At 41.7% G+C, this 27,383-nt stretch overlaps 1 protein-coding gene across 1 annotated transcript in view; it reads left to right on the top strand.

The window, feature by feature from the left end:
• Positions 1-27,383, top strand: part of LOC138965389 (transcription cofactor vestigial-like protein 4) — a 90,705-nt gene that overhangs the window by 1,282 nt on the left and 62,040 nt on the right. The gene's annotated exons all lie outside the window — the stretch shown is intronic.

Genomic DNA, 27,383 nt, shown 5'->3' with positions numbered 1-27,383 from the left:
TTTTGCAAAAGGATTTCATCTTGGCACGGCACGGTAAAAATAAAATAAAAACCAACCAGACACATATGCAGACACACATCACCATGCATGCATACATACGTACATTACACTGTCATGCACACACAGACACAACTCACACACACACACACACACACACACACACACACACACACACACACACACACACACACACACAATTATTTACATTCTCACACATAACCAGCCACATATCTACATCACAAATTCACATCGTCGCCTTGTAAACGTAAAAACCATATCAGTTTAAAAGGGGTGCCAGTAATATCAATACAACATTAGTGAATACTAGAACAATACCTAAAATTTATAATCCATTTAAAAGTAAGTAGTACATGTAATTATTATCATTTAGTCAGATCATCACATAAAATTATATAATCATGATCTAGACAGTTTAAAACAACAGTATTAACAGACTATCACAGATCCACTCAAGCACCTGAACTTAGAGTCGCATTGCACAAAACTACTACCATCACAGAACTACTCCAGCACCTAAAAAATAAGGACCATTCCACATTGCACATATTTCCACTATCACAAGTTATGAGAACAGTAATGGAATGCAGTGAAAGGACTAAGTAACAAAAGAACCCCCCCCCCCCCCCAATCCTATAACTACAGTATATTACAACGTCTTCACTACAGGAGTTGTCAGTACAGCATGGGGGATGAAGCTAGAGCGAAAGCGACTAGTTCTGGCTTTCAAAGCTCTGTAGCGCCTACCAGATGGAAGAGGCTCGAAGAAGTGGTTTGCCGGGTGGGAGGGGTCGCGAACAATCTTTCCTGCTTTTCGACCTGAGCGCAACTCAAAGATAGAGGCAACGGAAGGGAAGTCACAGCCCGCGATTTTGGAGGCTGTCCGCACAATGCTCTCCAGTAGCTGTTTCTCTTTCTCAGTGGTGCTGCCATACCAGACCGTGATAGAAAAACACAGGGTGCTCTCAACGACTGCGCGATAGAACTGCGCCATGATTTGCTGTGACATACGGAACTTGCGCAACTGTCTCAGGAAGTGCAGCCGCTGCTGGCACTTCTTAATGATGGACGTGGTGTTCCCGTCCCATTTCAGGTCTTCAGAGATCAGTGTGCCGAGAAATTTGAATGAAGAGACCTGTTCTACAGCTTCCCCATTTATTTCAAGGGGCAAGATGGGGTCTTTCTTTCGTCGAGGGTCGATAACGACTTCTTTTGTTTTAAGAACGTTTAGCTCGAGATCATTTTCAGAGCACCACTCAACCACTCTTTGAACCTCCCCCCGGTAAGCGTCCTCATTGGAGTCAGAAATCAGGCCTTCAATGGTGGTGTCGTCTGAGAATTTGATTATGTATGTGGATGGGTGAGCGGAGGTGCAGTCGTTGGTGAAAAGGGTGAAGAGTAGAGGGGACAGAACACAGCCCTGCGGGGCACCAGTGTTTAGAGTGAGTGAGGCAGAGAGTGAGTTGTTGAGTCGGACGACCTGAGGACGGTCAAGCAAGAAGTCTAGAAGCCAGTGGCAGAGAGAGAGAGGGACATCGAGACCAATCAGTTTGTGGAGGAGCTTGTGAGGGATGATCGTGTTGAATGCGGAGGAATAATCAATGAACAACATTCTAGCGTAGGTGCGAGGGTTCTCAAGGTGCTGCAAGACAAAATGAAGACCCATGGCGACGGCATCATCGACGGACCTGTTGGCTTGGTAAGCAAACTGGAGTGGGTCAGACAGGTGACCCGTGAAAGCCCGCAGGTGCCGCAGAATCAACCGCTCCAGGACCTTCATGATGACAGATGTCAGTGCCACAGGGCGGAAGTCATTCAGCTGAGTTACCTTGGGCTTTTTGGGGACTGGGACAATTACTGAAGACTTGAAGCACCGTGGCACAGACATCTGCTGCACAGAAGTGTTAAAAATGTCAGTAAAAACAGGCGCGAGCTGGTCAGCACAGGACCTCAAGGTCGATGTTGAGACAAGGTCAGGACCAGAAGCCTTTCTTGGATTCTGTTTACGGAAGAGACCCCTGACCTCACTCTCCTGGATGGTAAATGCCGGCGCCAAAAGAGACGCATCGTCAGGGAGAGGAGGGCGGTAACCGAGTGAGGGGTTCTTCTGGTCAAACCTACTATAAAACACATTCAGTTTGTCAGGTAAGTCAGGGTCAACATTGTCGAACTCACAGAATGAAACTGAACGCAACGCAACGCAGCAAGACCGTATACTCGTAGCATCGTCACTCCACCGCCCGTGGCAAAGGCAGTGCACGTGGAATTGACAAGAAGAGCGGGGTATTCGTTGCGCTAAGAAGGATAGCACGCTTTTCTGTACCTTTCTTCGTTTTAACTTTCTGAGCGTGTTTTTAATCCAAACATATCATATCTATATATTTTTGGAATCAGGAACCGACAAGGAATAAGATGAAAGTGTTTTTGAATTGATTTCGAAAAAAAAAATTTGATAATAATTTTTATATATTTAATTTTCAGAGCTTGTTTTTAATCCGAATATAACATATTTATATGTTTTTGGAATCAGCAAATGATGGAGAATACGATAAACGTAAATTTGGATCGTTTTATAAATTTTTATTTTTTTTTACAATTTTCCGATTTTTAATGACCAAAGTCATTAATTAATTTTTAAGCCACCAAGCTGAAATGCAATACCGAACCCCGGGCTTCGTCGAAGATTACTTGACCAAAATTTCAACCAATTTGGTTGAAAAATGAGGGCGTGACAGTGCCGCCTCAACTTTCACGAAAAGCCGGATATGACGTCATCAAAGACATTTATCAAAAAAATGAAAAAAAACGTTCGGGGATTTCATACCCAGGAACTCTCATGTCAAATTTCATAAAGATCGGTCCAGTAGTTTAGTCTGAATCGCTCTACACACACACACAGACACACACACAGACACACGCACATACACCACGACCCTCGTTTCGATTCCCCCTCGATGTTAAAATATTTAGTCAAAACTTGACTAAATATAAAAAGAAGATGGGATTTCCTCAACATTCTAATGTGGTGATTTCTTCAATGACTTCTGACAAGTTGTAAGACATCAAGGAACATTATCAAAAAAGGACCCAACACTACAAATATCAGCACTTTTTCTTAAATATAAAAAAAAGAACTCTGAGAACCAAAAACTTTCTGTTTACAGTCATTGCTGAATGAACACTGAGAAGCCTGCACATTTGTTCAAAACAACAAGCAAAGGAATTCATATTAAAGCGAAATGACTTTTCATTTCATAAGTCCCACATCCAAACTGTAGTGAATGACTTCAAAGAGTTGTGTGTTGACTGCATCAGTGAACATGCTCTGAACGTACCTGATGGTTTACCATAAAGAATTCTGAAATATGCTGGTGTTTTTTTATTCAATGTTTTAGCCCACACTAAATAGGCTTTATATACATCAAAGAATTTGTTAAACACAATCAAAATGAGGGCCTTCTGCATCCGGATATCTTATCGGTACAAAAAGAATGATTCACAACTACATGTACATAGTTTGACCGTATGAGTGTTGTAAAAAAACTGAGTGAAAAATTTGGTAGTGATTATATACACCAAACGCTGAAACACAACAAATGTTGTGACAATTGCTCTGAATTTGACAGTTTTTTTAACCAGTTTATGCATGTATTGTATATTATATTCATTTTGCTTGCAAGCTCATTTGTATGGTTTGAGATATTTACTTCTTTTCCATCCCATTCCCTGAGTTGTGCCAGCGCAATGAGGAAGATGAGAGTCCTCCAAAATTAAATGAAGTGCACAAATCTAAACACAGATAGACTGCTAACCTTTGAACATTCAGAATTAAATCACAACAACAACGTTTAATTTATGACAAACGTGATTGTAACATTTTCTTTTGTCATGAGTTAAACATACCAATAACCTGCCATTCTTGGGTTTTTTTGATTTCTAAATTAAGTGTGCTGTTGAACTTTATCCTTGACCCCATTTCATTTGCTGCAGGTAGAAATCAGTACATGTAGCTTGCAGGAAGAAGTTTTTTTCAAAGGTGGTTCTGTTGTGGTCCCTGTTCTATGCAGAAGAAAATAATAGGGGAAAAGTTGTCACTAATGGGATCCGTGCGTTGACTTGTTCTTTAAAAGGCAGTCTTAAAACACAAGAAAATATGTAAAATGCACACACACAAATGGATGGGAATGTGTTTGCTGTATAGGGTTATGTATGTTAATTATTAAAGATCTTGCCGTGTTCTTGTTTTTCTGAAAGTTCCACAATATTTAGGCAGAATCAACAATAAGGTATTTAACCTAAAATGCATTGTATTTCAGGGGGAATCAATGGAGAGAAAGTAGCACACACACACACTAACACACACATGAACACAAATCAGCCAGAGAACGTCTGCATTTTTAAAATCATAAGTTGCCTGCATTTCTTTCTTTTCAAGCACCCCTCATATTAGAAATTCCCATTATCATATCATAGTAAGATTTAAAGTGCATTCTGGTAACTCTAAATCTAATACTTGAAAGTTTTTCTAATTGTTGGGAAAATGTGACTTCCTCCCTGAAATGTAGAGAGGGAAAAGAGTAAGCAAGAGAGAGAGACGCGCCCATGGATGCATGAATCCTTCCACTTCATCCCACTTTTGCTTGAAACACAAAATTCTGTATTGGAGACAAATGTGAAGACTTAATTATTTATGTTTCAGCTTTACGAATCTTGTAATATTAGCAGTTTAAGTTTGTGATAGCAGATCTATATTTCCTATTGACTCCATTTCTACTCGTCATAAAGTAAACACGTGTGTGTGAGCTGCAGGGGGGGGGGCTTCTGGGCTGCAGGTTGCTTGGTACATGTACAATCATTGTTTTGTTCTGTACATGACAGTTGTAGGTAGCACCAAGGCACAAAACTGCATGTAACCCTACAAACAACTGCCATGTACGAGTTTATGATCTTATTTTATTGACCCAGTGTCACCAGATGCACTGTGGTGGCTGCATCTGGTACATTGCATCACTTAAAGGCATGCCTACTTCTGAGGGATTTCAAAACATGAATTCTCTGTATCATATTTGAAAAATATAGGCGTGTAGACTGTTTGTGTTTCTGCAGCAGATGTAGCCTATAGCATTTTGATAGAGAAATGCCCATTGTGGAAACATAGGGTTTCATTCATCCACTGTAGAGAAATGCCCATTGTGGAAACATAGGGTTTCATTCATCCACTGATCCAGTAAGGTAGGAAGCAGCACACGTGCTTATAATTATGCTCAGCATTATTCGCGAAGGGGTGAGCATGAGGAGGGAGATCTGTGTTACAGTGTCCCAAACCCCTTCCGACCCCCCCCCTCCCCCCTCCCGATTTAAGGTTTCCCCTTTCAAATTGTCTGTTCTGTTCATAACATCGATACATTCTCAGAGGTTTTGAGGTCTTTTAAAAAAGGGGTTCCACTCTCACACGGAGAGAGAGAGAGAGAGGGGGGGGGAGAGAGGAAGTAGATTGGAAGAGGGCGCACCCCCTTTTAAGACCTGGGTGGTGACAGAGAGGGAGAGAGGAAGTAGTTTTTAAGACCTTCAAAACTCTGAGAAAATCAAATCTTAACAAGTCGCGTAAGGCGAAATTACTACATTTAGTCAAGCTGTCGAACTCACGGAAAGAAACTGAACGCACTGTATTTTTTTCACCAAGACAGTACAGCTTCGTCAATCCCCGCGTGAAGGAAATCACTCACCTTCCACGTGCAAAACGTAGTGATATTGACACGCCAGATTAGCGCGGTAGCGTATTGTGCTAAGCAGGAAAGCGTGCTTTTCTGTATACTTGTTAACTTTCGGAGCTTGTTTTGAATACAACCTATCATATCTATATGTTTTTGGAATCAGGAAATGATAAAGAATAAGATGAAATCATTTTTGGATCGATTTCTTAAGACTAATTAATCTATTTTTGTTAATTGTGATCACATTTTAAGAGTAAACATGACATATATATGTATATATTTTTAGATTCAGAATGTGATGAAGAATACGATGCAATCAATTTGAAGTCTGTTTGCGAAAAATCGATTTTAATGACAACTTTGATGAGCAAACTCATTTATTAAATTTTAAGCCTCCAAGCTGAAATGCAATACCAAAGTCCGGGCTTCGTCGAAGATTACTTGACCAAAATTTCAACCAATTTGGTTGAAAAATGAGAGCGTGACAGTGCCGCCTCAGCTTTCACAAAAAGCCGGACATCAAAGACATTTATAAAAAAAAACTGAAAAAAATCTGGAGATAAATTTTCTTCTCTTCTTCTTTTATAATTATTAATTAATGACCTATATGTGCTGATGACCAATTTAATTTCCTTTGTTGGATCAATAAAATGTTATGAGTTATGAGTTATCTCTCATGTCAAGTTTCATGAAAATCGGTCCAGTAGTTTTCTCTGAATCGCTCTACACAGACACACACATACACCACGACCCTTGTCTCGATTCCCCCCTCTACGTTAAAACATTTAGTCAAAACTTGACTAAATGTAAAAAGGAGGGAGTCTTAAAAATAAATGGAGGTAAATTTACAGAGGTTTAAGAACAGAACATCTCAAAAAGCAAGGTCTTAAAAGGGGGGTTCCACTGTAGTGGTATTGGTTATGTCAGTTACAATTTCCTGTCCACGAAGGAACACTTCATGTGAGGAAAAAACCCACAAAAACAAACAAACCCGTTTGAGCAGGGAAAAAAAGATTCTGAGGAACTCCACCCAAGCTCTCATGGTCAAGGTATTGTCTGTCAAGCCACTATCTCACGGTGAAACAATTATTAATTTGATTCAGGTGTGATTATCTAAAGAACCGAACGTTCATGCCACCACGGCCAAGAGAGCAAGCATTCCGGTGCATGTAATAAGATGATATGCTTCTATCAGAACTAAAATACAGGGCATGGTGAAGGGATGAAAGTACAACTCTGCGCATGTATATCAGTGTGCATACGTGATGCATTCTTTTTCGCGATGAACTGATCAATAAACAGGGCCTTTTATGGCCTCATGACCCCCCGCGGGTTAGGGGGAAGAATTTACCCGATGCTCCCGAGCATGTCGTAAGAGGCGACTAACGGATCCTGTTTCTCTTTTTACCCTTGTTAAGTGTTTCTTGTCAATTTTTGTAAAGATTTTAGTCAAGCAGTATGTAAGAAATGTTAAGTCCTTTGTACTGGATACTTGCATTCTCCCAGTAAGGTAATACATTGTACTACGTTGCAAGCCCCTGGAGCAAATTTTTGATTAGTGCTTTTGTGAACAAGAAACAATTGACAAGTGGCTCTATCCCATCTCCCCCCTTTCCCCGTCGCGATATAACCTTCGTGGTTGAAAACGACGTTAAACACCAAATATAGAAAGAAAGAAATGGCCTCATGCGGGAGTACGTGTAGAAACTCGAGTAATGTGCTCAAGGGTTAAACAAAACAAAAAAAGAGAGAGAGTAGGTGTTTGGGGGGGGCAAGGCGGCAATTTTTTCAATTGGAGGAAGATAGAGTTTTGAATCAGTAAGACAGATAACAACACAAACCAAGCGGAAGAGACAACTAGTTTTATGCGGGATGGAGGGAGGGGGCGGGTAGGTCAATTTTCAGTTTGGAAAATGATAGCGAGAGTTCAGTTGGTCCAAAGGGGGAAATTTGTAGAACATGTACGAGTTGAATGAACGCGGGGGAGGGTGGTGGGCAAATCAGAGAGTTCAACCAATGAAGGGGGGGGGGGGGGGGGGGCAGTTTTGTGGAAGAAAAAAAGAAGGAGAGCGGGTTCAATCAATATAAAGGAGTTCGATTAAGCCATTTGATGAAAATAAGAGGTCTTGTGGAAACTCCAGGGGGAGGGGGGGGGGGGGGGTAAGGAAGGAGGGTATGGAGGGAGAAGGCTTTTCTCAATCAAGAAAGGAAAGGAGACCGACTTCCAGCCGTAGTCAGTTTAGTGCTGAACTGGTGCGCCGTGTTGTGGTTGCCGCATTAGCCTGTTTGTCGGGGATAAATAGCTGAGAAATTCGCGGAATTTTGAACTCGCAGCCCTCGAGCCAAATCAATGCATGCCATCCGACCGCATGGCTAAACCGCGTAAACAGCCAACGAAAGACCCGTCAACACATTTTGAGTGTGGACCATTCATGGGGTGTGTTGGTTGGTTGGTTACACTGATTGTTTCGGTTTTTCTGTGTGTCCTTGGATTGGTTCTGTTTGACCTTTTGGTCGACTTTAGTTAGCCTGGGAGGTTTGTTCGTGCCAGGTGGTTGTTGCCCGGACATGGAAGCTTCTGACTGAGTAACGGTGGGGAATTAAGATTTCGGGGTGAGAAATAAGTGTGGGGGGTCAGCATTTCTTACATAGTTCTGAGACTGAGTATATTGGTGGACATGTTGGAAACAAGTTCAGGAGACAGCTGACCGGATACACACACACACACACACACACCTATCCAAGTTACTTTTTTTTCCTACTACCCTGCTCCCCTACCCTCAATTGACTAGCATGTGAGTATTGTAAATTAGGCCTAAAAAAAAAAAATAGGTGTGGTTACGGTAACCCGACCTACCCAATTTTTAGGGGCCGACCCTATAACTTTTTATTACAAATTATTATGTCAAAAAAACCCACACTGAAAAACAAGAAAACGAATGCAGAAAACGCAATGAAAGCGAAAGCGCTGGAGTCGAACACTTATTTCCTTGTCAAGTAGGTTTAATTTGTACACATTAGAAAAAAAAAGTTAAAAAAAAAAAAAGTGATTGCCTACCTTCCTACCCTATTTTTTGTGTGCTATGTTACCGTAACCACACCTATTTATTTTTTTTGGCCTTATAATTCCTGATTTGTAACTTTTGCCAGATAATCGCAATTTTGATATATACATGCTAAAAACACTAAGGAAGGATAAAAACGAAAGTTCTTTGCAGTGGCTAAAATAGACTGAAGAAATGGCAGACGTTAAAATCCTTTGCAGAATGGAGCACGATCATCCACCTGTTCAATTCAAAAAATAAACGTGTTGGAGAAACATGTAACTCTAGTCAAGCGCCTATGGTGACCATGTGTTTTTATACTGCCAGCAGTCAGGGCATTCTTTGAGCGTCAGCAAGCTAAGATGCCTTGATGAGATAAATACTCGGTGTCGGTTATGGTTCCAGAAAGGGCAATAGTGACAGGAAGTGGGCGGTGGAAAAGAATGTACGATGTACAAGTTTAAAGGTACAATCCTAATTGTGTTATGGAGTATGTTCACCAGCATAGCTCTCCTCAGGATTTTGCACGTGATCAGAGTACCATGACGAAAATGCTTTCTGTGCCGATTCAAATTTTATTTTTAATCGAGTTAATTCTTATAAATTAGCTTAACTAATTCAGAACACACAAGAAAAAAAAGAGGAAAACAACTTTCTTGGCACAGAAAGCAGTGCTACTCAGTGTTGATTTTTGGCATGTTTCAAGTTGAAAGACGCTCTCTCCCCGGGGGTTAGCGGGGGGAAGAATTTACCCGATGCTCCCCAGCATGTCGTAAGAGGCTACTAACGGATTCTGTTTCTCCTTTTACCCTTGTTAAGTGTTTCTTGTATAGAATATAGTCAATGTTTGTAAAGATTGTAGTCAAGCAATATGTAAGAAATGTTAAGTCCTTTGTACTGGAAACTTGCATTCTCCCAGTAAGGTCATATATTGTACTACGTTGCAAGCCCCTGGAGCTATTTTTTGATTAGTGCTTTTGTGAACAAGAAACAATTAACAAGTGGCTCTATCCCATCTTCCCCCTTCCCCCGTCGCGATATAACCTTCGTGGTTGAAAACGACGTTAAACACCAAATAAAGAAAGAAAGAAAGACGCTCTTATACCGTTTTACAACCTGGACAGATCTGTGTTGGCAGTGAACATGACTCGATAGTGTACTCCGACAGGGCACAGTACCTTTAATGCATGAGCAGTGATCTCTGGGGTTGATACTGAAAATACCACATGGACTTGACAAAAGCATTCATAAACATTCATTCCGCAGATTTTCTTCTCTTGGCACAGTGTTGCGATCACGATGCAGAGTTTATATTATACACTTACCTCTCTATATATATTATAAGATGTTTGATGGGTTGTTGACTGACCAGCTTTTTTGTCTGTCCGAGGGGGAGCATACCGAAGGCCGCGGTCAATAAATATGAAACAAAAGTCGATATGCCCCCCGAGGACCGACAAAAAAGCTGGTCTGTCAACAAACCATCAAACATCGTTTTTGTCATCATTTTGGTAGTGAGAAAACAAGTGCACAATCAACCCAGGGACCCATGCTTTGAAACACGGGTCCCGTGCTGATAACCACACGGGTACCGGTTTGATAACCACTGGCAATCAAAGATGGCGTGTGAAAGCAACTTTCTGTGTTTTTGAGTTCATTAAATGAGTTGGGATGAATATGTCAGGTTTGAGGATGCACAGTTCTGTAGGTTCATCTCGGTATTCCACCCCATCGGCTTTCTGTTGTAAATATTAAGCTGAGTGATCGAATGTGGAAGCTACGTTTGGTCAAAGGTCACAGAAGATTTGCGTCGTGCAGCGAAGGAAAGAATCGCGATCTTGTTTCCGACTCGGTACCTCTTTGTTTTTCATTAGACCTGTCATTCTGCTTGCTCGGCTTTGTTAGATGTTTGCATATCGTGTTGCTATTTTCTTTGCTTTTATTATTGTTTCTTATTTGTGCTTCGTTTATCGATACAACGTCTTGTGCACGGGTCAAAATGTGTGTGTCAGGTGTCGTTTTACTTGAACTTGACGTTCGTGTTTCTCCGAACGTCTGTGTATCGAAACACAGATACACGCACTCCATGACTTTGTAAGAAGACATAACATATCGGTAGGTTTCATTTGTTTGTGACGAATTTATTGAAGTAGTTTTGTTTTTTTGTTTACTTTTGCCAGTTTGCCAGTTGGTTTTTGGAACTTTGCAAAGCAGTGTCTTGTCTGTTTAGGTCTGGGGAAACGCCAATGAAAAGAGCCGAAGAATCCTCGAGCGTTTCTATTGGGTTTGCTTTTGATTATCCATGTAATAGGGCTTCCTGCAACTATGGTAACCGGGGATTTATTCCCCGGGGAACATGAGATTTATTTCCCAAGTGCTTGTGAATGAAAACTCGTGAAAATGATGACAAATTTGGTTATCTATCGAGCTCAGTGATATTTTACAATATATTGAGGTCTGTGGCCTTTTTGCCATCTGGGTGCGATTGTGTGAGGTCGCTTTGACATCATGGTCATTGCCACATACAGTCATTTGAATGTAATGGGTTTACTTAATTATTTTTCGTGTATGCATTTCTAAAAGCAGCAAAACAAGCAAGGTAGTCACGAACGAGGGGAGGCAACCATGGAGAATGACGAGTTCTAACTTCTAGTATTTTTGAGGAGTTGCCTCCCTTTGCTCGCCCACTCGCTGACTCGACACGCTCTCCCAATACAACAATGCTACACTTGTCAATGCATTGAGGGGGGGGGGGGGGGGGGGGGGGGGGGGGAATAATGTCCATAGCGGAATAATTCGTTTGAAAAAGGAACGAAGACTTTGAAGTTAAGTTATTTGTGTATCGAGGTTCCATCACTGTAAATGAAAAGTTGTCATAGAAATATCTGATGAAATCAAAGTGTTATGGCCTTTTCAGTCTCGCGGTTTTGCGTACCTTCCTTTCGTTGCAGACTGAGCCTCTTGTAAACAGCCCTGAAAGTGGCAAGTATTTTTCTCGCCATGGCGAGTAGAAACATGTAACTGGCAAGTAGAAATGTTCATCTACTCGCCAGCTGCGAGTTAAGTTGCTGAAACAAATTGTTGGTTTGGCGAGTAAAATTTGCTCTCTGACCAGTATATTTTGTGCACCATGTTTTGGTAAATGATAAAAATCGGTCCCAACTTTCCCATGAGTGTCCTCCCTCACATAGTAGAAGTCAACGGCCTTCTTCCTCGCTGTGCTGAGTGTGAATTTTCAACTACATTTTTTGTCGTAACTGAGTGACACTAGTGTCAATTTCCATGATTAATGTACCAACAAAAAAACCAACTCTGTAAAGGAAGCAACAAGGATGTTGGTATTTAGTATGTGTTCAAGTGTGAGGATCCTCTCTTGTCCCATATGCCCTTCGTGGTCGGCTGGGCGTTAAGCAAACAAACGAACAAATCTCTTGTCCCATATGAAAATTTAAATTTTTTTTTTTAAAAAAGGGTAGATCTTTGGTGATGTAAATGACATTTTACACGGGAAGAAAAATATCTTGAAGATGCTACATGTCGGTGCACTTCGCACTCAAAGTGTTTGTGTGTGTGGTTGATTCCGCACAATGATATTACAACAGCTACACTTGCATTTTTTTACGACCCATTGAAGCCGTTTTGGTCTACGTTTGTAAGTGTGTGTGTGGGGGGGGGGGTCATAACAGGCAAACCCTGTGGCGAGATAGGCATCCGCTTGTAACCCAATTCATAACCAGGCGATGACACAGACGTTTACATCAAAGACAAAGGCTCAACACAGGCAACACTCGATCAAACTTTCTTTAAATTGCTGCTAGTTTTGTTTCAAAGTGCATGTAATAGAGATTGAACTGAAGCAGTTCATAAGGCGGGGCAAGCTAGCGGGAGATAAAGGTGGGGGCGTAAGAGCACGAGAGAGAGAGAGAGAGAGAGAGAGAGAGAGAGAGAGAGAGAGAGAGAGCCTTACATTTATGCTTGTGCTGACGGTTGAATATTATATGTCCCTATCACCTTTTCGTGTCTTGCGTCTTCTTCTTTCAAGAAGAGTTTGTGTCTTCCAGACCGGTTAAGACAACTGGCATGTCCTTTCACCTCTCTATGCAATGAATGTCGAGCTAACGAGAAAGAAATGTCCATGCTATGTTCACACACATACACACACCACGCGCACACACACACATGCGCGCGCACACACACACACACGAATTTGTGCCATATAAGCCTTACGGTTTCGTGGCAATAAACGATTATTCTACTATGATTCTATTCACACACACACACACACACACACACACACACATATATATATATATATATATATATATATATATATATATATATATGCGAGCAAGCAAGCACGCACGCACGCACACCCGCATTTTTGTTAAAGGCCAAAGACGTGTGGGGTCGGTTATAAAAGCCCGACGTGTCTGCGGTTGCGACTGTCAAAGAATGTCCGTCTCTTGTCATATTTATTGTCAGCGTCAGAAGAATCTTGGTCACAGACGCCATAATGTTTTCGCACCGAAACAGCCGTAAACTTTATAATGCTGTTCAAACGCTTTCGTCCCCAGACACGAGAGACACGTTTTTTGGATTCAAGTGTCCCTTGTAGGCTATACCTAAAACATTTCCAGTCTGCCTCCGTTTGACTCTCACTCTCAGTCAAGTGTGTGTGGCGGGGGGGGGGGGGGGGGGATTCTCAGTGTGGGTCTCAGTCTGTTCTTCTTCTTCGAGAGCATTGCGAATATTTGTCCATTGGTTAGAACTTGTCTGTCTGTCTCGCATTATTATTATTTTTTTCTGTCTCGTATTATGTCTGTCTTTGTTGTGTCTGTTCATTTGTTGCTTTTTTTCTCGACATGCATTTTGTTTCTTTGTGCGTTTACCTGTTTTATTTATGTCACTGGTGGCGAGTTGCTGTACGTTTCCATGCCTGTCTGGTTCTTCCCAGTGTTGCCTATGTCCGTCTGTCTTTCTCAACTGGATATCATGTGACGTGTGTGTGTGTGTGTGTGTGTGTGTGTGACTACATCCTTGAACCCCAGGTTATGTATTTGGTGCGTCAATGTACGGTTGAGGTTACAGGTAGTGTTTTAGTTTGTGTTATTTACACCCCCGGTATAGGGGTGTGTATAGGATTCGGTCGATTTGTGTGTTTGTGTTCGCATATAGATCTCAAGAATGAACGGACCGATCGTCACCAAACTTGGTGAACAGGTTCTATACATTCCTGAGACGGTCCTTACAAAAATTGGGACCAGTCAAACACACGGTTATGGAGTTATTGGTGGATTAAGATTCTACAAGGACTTATAGAGGGACATATTAATGGTCAAAGGGAAATAACCTTCTCAGTTGGTGGCAGTGAGAATGGTAAGGACGGGGGTGTTTTTCCTACCTTGGAGGAATTTCTTGTTTAAGCTCTTGGTTTTCTCCTGGGGTATATATGTATGTGTTCTTCCCATTATCGTTCAGTGTTTTCTGCTTTGTCACATTTTCCTCTTACCGTTTTTGTTTTCTCTCAGCTTTATTCGAAGAGCTCGGATTTTGTTTCCTTTTATTGTTCTCCGTAACCGACATAACGCAGCCCCAGACACTGTCGTGTTTTGAGATTCATGGACCAACACGCATGCTGTGGGGTCCCGCTTTTAAAGATGTCATTCTTTTGCATAACGACATCATAAAGCATCCACACCAAAGTCTCTTCATGGCTGCGCAAATCTTGGCTTTTAAAGCGACAAGACCTGCCCCGCCAGCGAGGATGTGCGACTTTGGGTCTCTCCTGCAGCCTCAGTAACATCATGAAAATTGATGCCATTGTATTTGGGGGAAGGAAGGAAGGTACATTTAAAACTTCATTGCATCAAAGAGAATGGTTGTAACTGTAAGCGGCGGGCTTGGTTCGCACACGCTGTGGTGTGTGTGTGTGCTCGACACATTGCTTTACTTCATAGGTAGCTTCCCCGGTAACGTCGTCCGTGACCGCCTTGTCCACGCTACATTCCGTCTCGTATAAACCACAATGTGCTCCACCACTAATCTGTGCAGAATGTTACATGGGAGAAGAGAATTGTTCATGCCCGGGTTGCTTTATATTATGCAGAGTGGGATTTTTGTGTGGAATTAATTTCGTGAATGATACATGTAGTCTGCTGGACTGATTCAGCAAAAGTGTCCCGCTCTGCACAGAAAGCAGCCATATGCTGTCAAGTTTGGCTACGTGGGATTTTTTTTTTAGTTTTCATTCTTCTTTGTCGTCAATCGCTCGGTGTTTTCATTCAAAATGCACATACATTAGTACAGTTACGGCAGCAACACAACTAAATTAAGCACACAACTTTTTAAATAATTTTTTTAACAGATTTTGTTGCCCACCGTTCCACCACTAGCTGTTTTGCTGCTGTCCTGTGCCGCACGACTGCATCTGAAAATAAGCATACCTTCAAAAGGGTGTTACATATCGTGCGCAGTTCTATTTCTAAACGAACAGTGAATTAACAATAAAGCGATATTCAGTCAACATAACCATGAGTCTGGATTTTTTCGTGTTTTTCACGACATGTCCGTATTTGACCATTTTTAACCCAGACCGTTACAATTTCGTGCGGAAGTGAATAGTGAATTATAATTAACGCTATATTCAGTCAACGTCTACACAATTCTTGATCTTCTTCGTATCTTATGCGCGAAGAAACATGCCTTTGTTTTTTTTCCCCTTACTCCAAACCCCCTTCTTCTTTCCTACCCCCTCCCCTTCACTCTTTTTATTTGGACATGTACATTTTGTGTCTTGATTTTTGATGAAGATGCAGTGCATTATCATGACATGTCCCTAATTTTACACTGTTCCACTAAATAGGTGTTGTCTTCACAGATTGGATGAGGAAGCAGGAGGAACATTCTTGTCGAAAGAGGCTAACATACTTCGTTTCAACGTTTCCGACAAACAACACCAACCTCACATTCTTTGTTGAAAACGTTTTCTCGCCCATGCTTTACGTCCTGGTCGCCAAAGAGAAGGAAGTTGACCTCGCCTTCATGGCTTGTAATGGGAGGACCATTTTGACTTGACATGCCAGTGGTGGCGATGTAGACTATGTGCATGTACACTAGCCCGGCGACATGGGGATTACGGTGTTGATGCTTTTAAGTCGGACTAAAACGACGCGAGGCGAGAATTCAGACAAAAGGTTAGTTCGCCCTATTGTTCGTAAATGCCGGAATGGAATGTCTGTGGACTGTACAGTGATGGCGCTAGTATTTTTTCAAACCGGTACGCACATTTTTAGGCTGGTCATTGGAACCAGTAAGAGTCCAACTCAGAGTACTGTTTTTTATGTTTTACCGGCGAAAAAACCCCGGTAGTTCTAAAAATCATTCGGTAGGTCATAGACTCATACCGGCAGCCAATTTTGTTCCGGTATTTTCTCGTTTCAACCGGTAAAATACCGGTAATTGCGTGTATGATGCAATGATTTCTGGTCTTCCGTCTGCCACCAGCTCTGTTTTGGTTTAAACAGAGGAAACTTGTTTACTCCACCTCCCTCCTCCCCTTGCTTGAACTCAAGACCAGATGACCGGCACGGTGGCCTAGTGGTAAGGCGTCCGCCCCGTGATCGGGAGGTCGTGGGTTCGAACCCAGGCCGGGTCATACCTAAGACTTTAAAATTGGCAATCTAGTGGCTGATCCGCCTGGCGTCTGGCATTATGGGGTTAGTGCTAGGACTGGTTGGTCCGGTGTCAGAATAATGTGACTGGGTGAGACATGAAGCCTGTGCTGCGACTTCTGTCTTGTGTGTGGCGCACGTTATATGTCAAAGCAGCACCGCCCTGATATGGCCCTTCGTGGTCGGCTGGGCGTTAAGCAAAACAAACAAACAAACTCAAGACCAGACAACATCCTCGGAATTAATTATGTCGAATAACAGGTCTCTTTTGATTCGCCCTACACGCCCCCAGCCCTCCTCCTAACTATGCACACAACGTTGGAATGCATGCAGGGGTAAGTCACGAAGTGTCTTTGTTGTTGTTATTTATCATACGGCTAGACAAAAAGGCAGTAAATAATCTGTGAAGCCGCGCCCTGGCTATTTTTGTACAAACGGACCTTATAAATAAGAGAATCCCGTGAGCATACAATAGTCTGTTGTATCTTGCAGATTTGTAGAAGGAGAAGTCGAGAAGGATATTAAGTAGTTTCCATTTCTTAGTTTTACAACGTTTTCAGTGTGTGAAAAGTTAGGTGCGTTTGAGAGGGAGAGACAGTCAGAAAGAGCTATATATCACTAGCCTAGATAATAATGATGGCGATTGTTGATTATCTGATTTTCATTATTGCCCACTGTCATCAGTTATCTTACCATAATCTTCTCCACCAATAACAAGTTCGCACAATATTCTAACAACGCCTTAAAGATCCGATCTTCCTTAAAACGAAGACGTCTTCCCTGTAAATGTGAGAATGCATGGTCCTTATACTAAATTCAAGAGAGAGAAAGAGAGAGAGAGAGAGAGAGAGAGAGAGAGAGAGAGAGAGAGAGAGAGAGAGAGAGAGAGAGAGAGAGAGAGAGAGAGAGAGAGAGAGAGAGAGAGAGAGAGAGAGAGAGATGAAATCAAATCAAATCAAATCAAATTTTATTTTACGAGGGTTGTGACATAAGCATTACAAACGTGCTTTTTTTCAACCAGCCCTCGCTCAGAGAGGGACTACTCTAATCACATAAACACGGACATTCACTTTTCTTTTTTTTAAGAGAGAGGGAGATAGAGAGTCGTGTCAAAACAGCAGATTTCGTGTCCTCCCACCTGTTCGCCCTGCCATACCCTTTCAGTGTCTGAGGCTGAGGTCAGTTCGTGTGAGGTGGCTGCTTGTGTAGGATGGTAACGGACGAGAAGTTTCTGCACTCTTGTTGTTTCCGTCTGTCAGTAGGAGATGTTCGGCATTAGCGTTGTATAGTCTCGGTTGTAAATTATCGGCCTTGAATGCCGCCATGTTTGGGGTAAGCTATGAGGGCATGTTGAAAATGCGTTGAAAATAACTGTCTTTGGGAGTAGTAAATAATCAACCTTGACTGTTAAGAGTACGGGGGCTGGGTGAAAAAACACCGACCCTAGCGACTAGTAGGTGTGGCTTAAAACACTATATTTTGTGGGGAGAGTGAGTCTGTACACAGTTTTTGTGTGGAAAAACACAAATGTAGCCGGATTGTCAGTGAAAGGGGCGGTAGCGCTATTCTATGCTGACTCTGAGGAAATGTCATTGAGAGTCGTGTGTGTGTGTGTGTGTGTTTCCATCCAGTCTCGTTGTTTGCACAATTTTAATCTAATTTCATTTGCACATTGATTAATGATTCAAAAGCCAGGTATTTATCGAAGGCAGCCCATTTTCTGCGCCGCTACGGCATGCCTTAGTATTTAGTTTTTAACAGTGAAATTAGTTTTAACATAAACAGCGGCATGGCATCAAAATATACCTTCCTAGTTTCTTTTGACAATAAGTATAATTTTAGTCAGTTGCGCATAGTTACTGAGCATGACAGTACATGTAGATATATTCGTCAGAAAAATGACAGAAGGCGATGTACATTTTTGTTGCTGTAAGTATATGTGCATGCTATGGGACCTTCGGGGTCTTTGAAACTTCTGCGTTCAATCTGTTCTCTTAAACCGCACATTTTTGTGTCAGTGTTTTTATCGTTCGCTCATTAATTTCCTCCGACTGACACGTCATTTATTCGTGTAGTCTTGTTAACAAGTTTACCTTGAAGGCATGATCGACGAAACTGCATAACATTCTCACGCAAGGAATTATTTTGACATCGATACTGCCCCGAGAAATGATTTCATCACGATTAGAAATAGAGAGGAGACTGGTACAAACAGGAGACTTGTCAACATGTTTCTCATTGCGTGGGATTTGAATGATTAATGTTAATTTATGATTTGGAGACATGCACATGTCCGCTGATGCTATAATGTCGATCTGACTTATTTTAGACTAATAAGTCGTTGCAATACTGTGGTTCATCAGTGATGGGTCTTAGGTGTTTGGGAAACCGGTCTTTCCAAAACTGAGAATAATATACATACCTCAAAACCGGGCAATTTGCCATGGTAGAAAAACGTTTGTTTAGTAATGTAGCAATAGCTGTTGAATATAAGTGAATATAGTACGACGGTTAACGATTTTGTATACAAAATGTGGTAACTAAAACTGATACCGTTGATTTCCGGTTAAAGTGAACTTTGCCCAGGAATAGACAGAGATTTTAGTGTTGCGAATATTGGACCAGTTATTATGTTGTCTGCCCTATAGTTTTCTTGTCGTTCGTGTTGATCTAACAGGCCTCAGTAGACGAAATGTAATTTTTTTGCAAGTCGTTGTAAAGTATTGGAGCAGTAATGGTCTGTACAGTATGAATTTAAAGTGGTGTGTGTGCGCGCGGTGCGTGCGTCTTCATTCGTGTGAACATTATGACGCCTCCATATAATTGTATATAGACCTTGCATGTGTCCCTGAGTCTGTTGACACTGAATTCTGATCTTCCTCTGCAACACAAACTGAATCCAGTGACCGACTTTTCTTCGGCTCATCGACATCGGATCCAACAATTGAGCGTTTGTTCGCCATTGAGAGCGCTTCATTCATGTCCACGGCCTTAGCACGCCACCCCACACGCATTACAACACGCTCTCGTGATTGAGTAAAAAGCTTGGTTTAAAAAGGTACAGTCCTTAGTTAAAAGAATTTCGAAGTAAGCGTACTTTATAAGAAGAACGTGAAGGTCAAGAAGAGTCTTGGACTGTTTATGGGACCAGTGCTTCTCTCTCTCTCTCTCCCTCCCTTTTCCTCTCTCTCTCTCTCTCTCTCTCTCTCTCTCTCTCTCTCTGGATGCTTTTTACATTTAGTCAAGTTTTGACTAAATGTTTTAACATAGACTGATAGAGGGGGGAATCGAGACGAGGGTCGTGGTGTATGTGCGTGTGTCTGTCTGTCTGTGTGTGTGTAGAGCGATTCAGACTAAACTACTGGTCCGATCTTTATGAAATTTGACATGAGAGTTCCTGGGTATAATATCCTCAGACTTTTTTTTCATTTTTTTGACTCACATGCGAAGCAAAAGTGAGTCTATGTACTATGGACGTCCGTTCGTCCGGAAAACTTTAACGTTGGATATTTCTTGGACACTATTCAGTCTATCAGTACCAAATTTGGCAAGATGGTGTATGATGACAAGGCGCCAAAAAACATACATAGCATCTTGACCTTGCTTCAAGGTCAAGGTCGCAGGGGCCATAAATGTTGCCTAAAAAACAGCTATTTTTCACATTTTTCACATTTTCTCTGAAGTTTTTGAGATTGAATACCTCACCTATATATGATATATAGGGCAAAGTAAGCCCCATCTTTTGATACCAGTTTGGTTTACCTTGCTTCAAGGTCAAGGTCACAGGAGCTCTTCAAAGTTGGATTGTATACATATTTTGAAGTGACCTTGACCCTGAACTATGGAAGATAACTGTTTCAAACTTAAAAATTATGTGGGGCACATGTTATGTTTTCATCATGAGACACATTTGGTCACATATGATCAAGGTCAAGGTCACTTTGACCCTTATGAAATGTGACCAAAATAAGGTAGTGAACCACTAAAAGTGACCATATCTCATGGTAGAAAGAGCCAATAAGCACCATTGTACTTCCTATGTCTTGAATTAACAGCTTTGTGTTGCATGACCTTGGATGACCTTGACCTTGGGTCAAGGTCACATGTATTTTGGTAGGAAAAATGTGTAAAGCAGTTCTTAGTGTATGATGTCATTGCTAGGTTTAGTAGCATGTGAGTCGTATGGGCTTTGCCCTTCTTGTTGATAAATGTCTTTGATGACGTCATATCCGACTTTTCGTGAAAGTTGAGGCGGCACTGTCACGCTCTCATTTTTCAACCAAATTGGTTGAAATTTTGGTCAAGTAATCTCCGACGAAGCCCGGACTTCGGTATTGCATTTCAGCTTGGTGGCTTAAAAAGTAATTAATGACTTTGGTCATTAAAAATCTGAAAATTGTAAAAAAAATTATTATTTTTTATAAAACGATCCAAATTTACGTTCATCTTATTCTCCATCATTTTCTGATTCCAAAAACATATAAATATGTTATATTTGGATTAAAAACAAGCTCTGAAAATTAAAAATATAAAAATTATGATCAAAATTAAATTTTCGAAATCAATTTGAAAACACTTTCATCTTATTCCTTGTCGGTTCCTGATTCCAAAAACATATAGATATGATATGTTTGGATTGAAAACACGCTCAGAAAGTTAAAACGAAGAGAGGTACAGAAAAGCGTGCTATCCTTCTCAGCGCAACTACTACCCCGCTCTTCTTGTCAATTTCACTGCCTTTGCCATGAGCGGTGGACTGACGATGCTACGAGTATACGGTCTTGCTGCGTTGCATTGCGTTCAGTTTCATTCTGTGAGTTCGACAGCTACTTGACTAAATGTTGTATTTTCGCCTTACGCGACTTGTTAAATCCCTCTCTTCAAAAAAAGGAGCGAGGCTGCTGATCTTTGGCGAATGCCCAAGTGGAATAAGCTCTAATTCCAGGTGAAAGCTTTCACAGATCTGCACCTGTAACATTTAATCCGTTCAGTAGAACTTTTAAGCGAATCAGCACTCTTCCCCCATTACATAGCAAGATAAAGTCAAGTGGCTGCGGATTTCATTAACTTTTCTGCACTGTGAATATACAGAGTAAGATTCGCGTCGGTCGCTTTTTACTGTTTTCACGTAGGAGCGGTGTTCTTTTCAAAGGTAGTCAGTCAAGTTATGAATACACACGCGTATATACGTGCCGCGACAAAGAAGACCGGCGTGGATGCAAATAATACCGTTTTGAAAAGAACATTATGATATGAATGGTGGTGTCACTTAACATTTCGCTGCTTCAGGGCGCATGGCCGGATCGTGTGATGTGATGCTCGTACCAAATGTAATATAGACAATATAGGCACATTTACCTCCAGAGTTTGTGTTTTTGAGAAGATAAGGGCTCATCTTATGCATTTAACGGTAGCTTTAGTTTACTCGACAATAGTTTTGGTTCACTTGAATTCTTTGTTGTTCGAATACCCACTGATACCAAAGTCTTTGCTGTTCTTACCTCAAATTTGAAGGTTGCACTCCAGAAAATGTGAAATCGTCTGTGAAGTTAACGTATTTTTCAGGTTTGTAACAGTGGGAACTTTTCAGACCATTGTATTCTCCAAATAGTTGTTGAAGTAGCACACACGCCTCTTTATGCCCCCTCCCCCTCCCCCAACTTTGTGCAGACTCTCTTCGGTGTTTGAACACCCCCGTTTGCACACATGCGCATGATAAAGATCCCATGCTCAGAGGAAAAGTAGCCGCAGTGGGCATGGGCTGGTTCGAGTCAAATTATCACACCATATCCTCAACGTATTACCAATACCTGTCCCAGTATAGGCCAGTTGTCTAAGAGGACGTTAAACTCGAATAGTCAGTCTAGTATCGTTACATAAGAATTTCTTGTGTGCGTCGAGGCTGCACTTAACATTTTGTCGTCAGCGTTCAAAGTTGTTATCGTACATCTGTCGTTTCTTGCTGAAGTATATCGTACAATCTCCTGGTCCAGTTTCTATATTTAAAGCAGTTGTTTGTTCAAATGCAAATTTGTATCATACTTCTTACTTCTTTGTGCTAGTTCATATCTTTCTCGGTTTTCAGGCTGAAATCTATGTTTTTCATCTTAGCTTTACCCCGGTTGGTGACCAAGATGTGTGTGTGTGTGTGTGTGTGTGTGTGTGTGTCCTTTGAATTCTTTCTGAGTTTTCTTTTCCGATTTTTTCTTTTCCGATTTTTTCTTGACAAGGCCCATCGCAATATCTCCCGATTTTGCTCATGCCTGTTCTTGCGATCTAGTGTTACTTTCAACCCTTTATGAATGCTGTATTCCCAATGCTAGTGATAGATGTTCAAAGTTGATAAGACAGTGTGTGTGTATACAGACATTCTACGCATAATAATCCCACACTGGTATTTTTAAACATCTCCTTCACCTGTTCTTCACCCTGTGTTCTTGATGGCTGTTCCCGATAAAATTAAAAGTGGAGGGATGAACAGATTGTCGAAGACAGAGATAACAATCTTTTCCACTCTCAGAAAAATGCTCAGTTTTTGTTGTTGGGTCCAAAGTTAGGTTTTATCGTCCGCGTGTCGTTTTTCGCACCAACATGCAGGCTTCACATTTCAATTTGTGAACATGTGGTTGCTCACGCACGTGTGTGTGTGTGTGTGGAGGAGGGGAGGGAGAGAGAGGCAGAGAGAGGGCGGAGCTAGCTACTGTGTGACCATATGTTTAACAAATATTCTTACCGACAGAAAAGAGGCATTTACACACAGACGCATACACACACACAACGCACGCACACACGCACACAAACACACACATACACACACACACACACACACACACACACACACACACACACACACACACATATATAGTTTAGCAGGCATTCAGTCTCATTACTGGACAAACGACGCATTTACAGACTACCTTGGCTTGATAATCGTGTAACCTTTCTTCGTCTTCTTTGCTTTTTCAAGACCCTTACCTCTTTCCAATCTCAAAACTTGACTTTCTTGCCATACAATGCCTCTTTTCTGGGATCAGCCCTCGTAAAAACTTGGGCGACCACCCACTCCGAGTGACCGGTCATTTTCCATAGAAACTGGCTTGTTTGTTGGCTTTTCTGGAAAACAATCGCTACAACCGACCTCCATTCACAAAACAGCGGCATGGACAAATCTGACCTGTAAACATTGACGTAGTGGCAACTCTGAAAACTCGGCGGTTTTGTTCAGCACAACGAGCTTGATTTTTCTGTTTTTCGGTCATTGATACACTGTGGTTTCTATGTTTTGGGTCCTCTGACATCATGGTTATGTGTGTGTGTGTGTGTGTGTGTGTCTGTGTGTGTGTGTGTGTGTGTGTGTGTGTGTGTGTGTGTGTGTGTGTGTGTGTGTGTGTGTGTGTGTCTGTGTGTGTGTGGGAGTGGGAGACTCGCCTTGGTTTGGAAAATTTTTACAAACAAAGCATCAGGTACGTTTATATCTGTTCGTTGCTCTGTTCACCAATGGCGGCCTCGTAGATTTTACCACATCCTGGTTTGTTTTAACTTGGAGCATACAAAAAAGGAAGTATTAACAGCATTCTGTGTTTTATCCATTACTCCACCTTCTTCGCCGTTTTTTCACCTTCACTGCAAAACAAGCACAGCAAGAAAACAGCAAGGTTCTAATGCAGGGACATGCCTAGGGTGTTACACTTCCATTCATTAAAGAAGACTTTTTATTCTGTAACCCCCTTCAAATGGGATTGTAAGGTGAACGGCCAGTCGCTCCATTCATAAAACCGGGACCAATCTCAGCTCTGTTGGTGTGTGTCTAGTTGAATGAGAAGAGTTTTACTTTAGTGTAGCCTCCAGGATTTTCATTACGATGTTGTGTGTGTGTTGAGGGGGGAGGGGGGTGTTGTTCGGAGTTCTGCTTCTTTCCCAGGCACTTTCGTTTGAATGGAAGACGTTGAAGGTACCATCCTTCTCGTAAACGCGATCAAGCTCACCACAACAGATCTGCCCAGGCTTTCACAGAATAAGAGCATGCTAAAAAAAACCATCACAGCGTGGTTGCATTATGTGCAGAGTAGGAATAATTTTTTTCTGAATTAGTGTAATAAAATGACACGCAAGTTCGTCTTCTATCAATCAATCAATGAAGCTTATATCGCGCATATTCCGTGGGTACAGTTCTAGGCGCTCTGCAGTGATGCCGTGTGAGATGAAATTTTATACGGCCAGTAGATTGCAGCCATGTCGGCGCATATTTACCTTTCCAAGTCACACGGGTATGGTAGACAATTATTAACTGTGCCTAAGCAATTTTGCCAGGAAAGACCCTTTTGTCAATCGTGGGGTCTTTAACGTGCACACCCAATGTAGTATACACGGGGGGTGGTTCGGACACCGAAGAGAGTCTGCACACAAAGTTGACTCTGTGAAATAAATTTCCGCCGAACCTGGGATCGAACTCGCGCTGACAGCGGCCAACTGAATACAAATCCAGCGCGCTACCAACTGAGCTATATCCCCGCCCCGGGGCGCAAAAAAAAAAAAAATTTAATTTAATTTCTGGTATACGTCCAAGCGGAAGGGTGCGGAATAAAACATCAACAAATCATTTATCAGCGTCTCCGAAACCCAAGGTAGTTTTATTTCGGTCATGAACATACCTTTCTAGTGGAAGGTAAAATCACATGTAGGACACTCCAACATTTCTACATGCCACCATTCTTGAGATACCAAAGCATTGTCCACATATTTGCTCTGACCGTTGTCAGGAATGCGGACAATACAAAGCATTATTCTCCATCTCAGAAGGGCAATAAACAGGCGGTGAAGTATTATTTCCTCATATCCGAGAAGCATACATATGAAATCCTGCATTGTATCCTTTCCCATCTCAGAGGTGGATACACACGGGCGGGGTGGTAAGACGTCGGCCTCTTAATCCGAAGGTCGAGGGTTCGAATCGCGAACGCCTGGTGGGTTAAGTGTGGAGATTTTTCCGATCTCCCAGGTCAACTTATGTGCAGACCTGCTATAGTGGCTTATCCCCCTTCGTGTGTACACACAAGCACAAGACCAAGTGCGCACGGAAAAGATCCTGTAATCATGTCAGAGTTCGGTGGGTTATAGAAATACAATACCCAGCATGCTTCCTCCGAAAGCGGCGTATGGCTGCCTTAATGGCGGGGTAACAATGGTCATACACGTAAAATTCGTACGTGGGAGTTTCAGCCCACGAACGCAGAAGAAGAAGAAGAAGAGGTGGATACAAAACAAAAACCTGTTTGATGTATGTAATTATTCTTCGTGCCGCTCCAAATCTCCGGCAGACCATCAGATAGTTTAATTCGTAGATCACAAGCATATGGTTGTATACGAGTGGCAATAGTGATAATTATAGTAACCGATGTAATACATTTAATTAATGCTGAGAATAACAACCATCACCGCTTAATTACCAATGCCGCCTTATGTCAACTGCCGTAAATACTTTTAAGAATATACCGCACGGAATGCATGACAAGAACGACAATCAGTATTATTGACCGTGTGTATTGTAATGAACGCTTATAAATTTCACAAAAAAATATTTCTGAATGTCGATATTTTGCTAGTTTATTGCAACCGAGATTTGTTCCCCCTAGTATGCCATCAGACTGTTAACCCAAAGTAATAAGTTGAATTAATGACCACAGTTATGATCACTTTTGGCGATAGTATGCCGTCATAGCTGACGACTCTTCTTGCAGGGGTAATGCGTGTGTGCAGGTGTCCTGTGGGAGGAAGTAGGTTTGATTTATTGGTTAATACATGCCACGCTGGCGACTGTGTGGATTTTCTGGTGGCCAGGGAAAAAGGTCCATTATGCACGCTTGCATGTCGTTCATTTTTTGCTGTCTTTGTCCCCGATGTGACCGTTTGAGTTGAAAAGTTGAAGCTTCGGTGTCCATGGATTCCGTTGGAACCGCTTTTTGTCGGCGGCTTTACGCCGCAGGGACAATGTAGAATATGGGGTATTCCTTGAACCCTAATTCAGGGATTAAAATCTGAATGAACAGGAAGCGAACGGAAATGGTCAAACGGTTCACGGGATCCACTGGTTGATATTTATAGCTGCAAGGCCCATGCCCAAAACGGAAAGAAAGAATAAGCACAAAGTTCAGTGACCTTATACAGAACCAGAAAGTGTTGCGTTATCACCGAGTTATCATCTGAAGTCGTTAACTTTGAAGAGGGAGCGTCTCTCTCTCTCTCTCTCTCTCTCTCTCTCTCTCTCTCTCTCTCTCTCTCTCTCTCTCTCTCTCTCTCTCTCTCTCTCTCTCTCTCTCTCTCTCTCTCTCTCTCTCTCTCTCTCTCTCTCTCTCTCTCTCTCTCTCTCTCTCTCTCTCTCTCTCTCTCTCTCTTTCTCTCTCTCAGTTTAAATTGTCACGGATCTAATCATAGTTTGCATAGCTGCTGAACTCATTTAAACAGGTCTGAACATTTCAAATTCCTGACTTCTAGCGCAGCAGGTGAACGATCGGACTCTTTTAACTGATTCTTTCAAAAGTCACCATCAAAAATGAAATTATTTGAAAACCATGTTCCTCAATGCTACCAGTAAAAGTTTATTCTGAAAATGTTCAAACGATGTGACCCCTCGGTACTCCAAAATCCAAAGAATGATCATTGACAGTTGATTTCCGGCCATCCAGTATCTTTTACAACAGCGTATATAGTAGTTTTTGTCCACAGAAAACACTGTATACAGATTGAGGCGGGTTATGACGGCTTACTAGCGCCAAAACTAAAAATTAGTAATTAACCCGTGAAAGTTACTAATTTTCACGAGAAAATTACAATTCTGACGTGAAAATTAGCAATTTTCACGTGTTAATTACTAATTTTCTAGTGTTAATAACTAATTTTCAAGTGTTAATGTCTAATTTTCAGTTTTGGCTCGCTTCCTG

The sequence above is a fragment of the Littorina saxatilis genome, linkage group LG4 (assembly GCF_037325665.1).
Source record: "Littorina saxatilis isolate snail1 linkage group LG4, US_GU_Lsax_2.0, whole genome shotgun sequence".
Classification (NCBI taxonomy): domain Eukaryota; kingdom Metazoa; phylum Mollusca; class Gastropoda; order Littorinimorpha; family Littorinidae; genus Littorina; species Littorina saxatilis.
Note: the sequence above shows the minus strand (reverse complement) of the source record. Positions and strands in the feature narration are given on the sequence as shown.